This window comes from Malania oleifera, chromosome 8 (assembly GCF_029873635.1).
Source record: "Malania oleifera isolate guangnan ecotype guangnan chromosome 8, ASM2987363v1, whole genome shotgun sequence".
NCBI lineage: Eukaryota > Viridiplantae > Streptophyta > Magnoliopsida > Santalales > Ximeniaceae > Malania > Malania oleifera.
The window spans coordinates 65,320,965-65,323,465 of NC_080424.1; the positions used below are offsets into that span (position 1 = coordinate 65,320,965).

The window sequence follows — 2,501 nt, forward strand, 5'->3', positions numbered from 1 at the left end:
TGGATTGAGGGATTGATCCATATCAAGGTAATGAAATTGAAAGGGTAATTGAACTCTTCCACCTTGACCATGACATCCTCTACCACACCCCAAGGTTTTTTTGTGGAGCGATCAACAAGACACGATGTGACCGGGGTGGGCTGTAACTCTCCTAAGTTAAGTTTTTGGTAACCTGAGTACAGAAAGATGTTCACACTTGCCCCTATATCTAAAAGAGCCTGATCAATGGTGTAACTGCCAATTACACACGAAATAGTGGGTGAGCTAGTGTCTTTCAGTTTAGGAATGAGGTGCCCTAAGATGCTCATTCGCTTCGCCCACTTTACTAGTCTATCCATATGCACCCTTGACTCGTGTTCTTGTGTGTACAAGTCCTTAAGGAACTCAATGAACATAGGCATTTTCTTGATATCATTTAAGAGAGGCTTGTTGACCTTTACTTGTTTAAATATGTCCTTTATGGACTCAGTGGAAGCCTCATTCCTAAACAAAGAAGGTATAAGAGAAGTTGTAGGGGATGATACTAGAGAGGCATGAAATATCCTATGGGAGGTATAGTGAAGCTTCGTTCCTCCAGCAGTGGGTATGGAGATGGGGGGTCCGAGACTCTTTACTAAACTAGAAGAGGAGGTGGCATAGTTTTTTTACATGAGCTCTACTTTCTTCTCCACCTCATTCTCATCTTCGCTCAGTTGCTCCTCCACCCTCATGTTTATCATCCTACCACTCTAAAGAGTGGTCACCACCTAGGCTTGCTCATGATATAATGATGAATTAGCACCTAGTTCACATTCTACCCCATATTGGCCCTTGAGGTTCACCAAAGACTGACTCGACAACTTTCCCTCAGCTCTCCGACTAAAGGCAGTAGCTAGTTGCCCCATGGTGTCTTCTAGCTTAGCTATGGATCAGGAGTGGGAATGAAGGTGTTGTCAATCTACTTGGAGATCAGCCTCAATGCCTTTGAGGGCTTTTAGCACCGTCTCTTGGAATGTATCGTACTTGGGCTAAGACAGAGGTAGTTGCTGAAAGGACGAAGCTCTTGGGGCAGAAGTGGGATAAGTTTGAGTGTTATGATATGATAAGGGAGACGGAGCATTAGAATCTTGTTGAGGTCCTTGGGCTTGAAATCCCAGACCTTATGGCCTCTAGGAGAAGTTAGGATGTTGTCTCCACCCAGGGTTGTATGTATTAGGGTAGGGCTCATTTGACAGTCTATCGTACCAATTATGGGTAGATTTAAATTCTTCCTGCACAAGCTTAGGTTGGGATGGCGCATATGGGAATTGTGGATAGAATGGAAGGGGTTGGAACAAATCGCTCATACTTCTACATAGGCCGTTGACTGTTGTTGCTGTCTTAAGGACAAGCACTGATCTAGCTTTCTCGATATGGTGTGTAGAGTGGGTGCTAGGTCATGGTTTGTGGTCAACTCATAAACTACCTTAGGTTTTAGAAGTGGATGGGTTGGGGTTTCTACGAGTAGCAGCGGTGTGCTGTTGAGAATTCTTAGCTAGATTCTTAAAGAGAACCCAAGCTTCATTCTTGTGCTTTGTGAGGAAAGTACCTCCACACGATGCATCTACCATTGACCTATCTCTCTCAGCTAACCCCTTGTAAAAGGTTTGCACTAATTGACATTTTGGGACTTGATGATGTGGACATTTATAGAGTAAGTCCCTAAAGCGCTCCCAAGTCTCGAAAAAGAGTTCCCCATCCATCTGTGTGAAACTTGTGATGGCTCTCTGAAGCTGATTAGTCTTCCCAATTGGGAAGTACTTCTTTAGAAATTTGTGCTGCATGGTGGCCCAATTAGCCACCAAGTTTGGTTGTAAGGATCTCAGCCAATATTTGGCCTTACCTTTAGAGAGAACAAAAAGAGCCTAAGACGGAGAGCATCACCACTAAAATTGGGTATGTGGACGGTGGAACAAATTTCCAAGAATTCACCCAGATGGTGGTAAATACTTTTAGTGGAGTTCCCATAAAGAGTGGGCAGCATCGATATGATTGAAGTCTTTATCTCAAAATGAGCCATTTGAACATCTGGGAATCAAGTGTAAGATGGCAAGGTGTATGCATTAGGCACAAAGTAGTCCCTAAGAGGCTGAAGTTGTTGCTCTCCCACCATAGGTGGGCGAGGAGCTTGGTGTTTCAGGATTTGATCAGCGAGAACTAGTGGGTTTTGTTTGGCCTTGACTTTTGGCTCAAAAAAATTAGCAAACTTAGGACTTTAGGTTGGCTTCCTAAGTGACCTACGAGATTTCTCAATCTTAGGGTCTATAGAAATTAGCTCTGGGTCCAAAGAATGCAAACCAAACATGCATACTTTAAGCATAGAGATTCAAAACTTCAATATATAAACAAGAAAAGAAAAAAAAAACAAAAATATATACAAACAAAGCAACAATATACTAAAAGAGTAATTTGCTAACAATTGTACCCTAGTCCCTAGCAACGGCACCAAAATTTGGTAGGCTCGCCAAGTATTGGGTCCTTAA

General features: G+C 42.8%; 1 non-coding gene across 1 annotated transcript; it reads left to right on the forward strand.

The window, feature by feature from the left end:
* Nucleotides 1-1,647: 1,647 nt before the first annotated feature.
* Nucleotides 1,648-1,753, forward strand: LOC131163267 (small nucleolar RNA R71). Its single transcript, XR_009139038.1, has one exon. It is a non-coding gene; the product is annotated as a small nucleolar RNA R71 (small nucleolar RNA).
* The last annotated feature ends 748 nt before the right edge of the window (nt 1,754-2,501 follow it).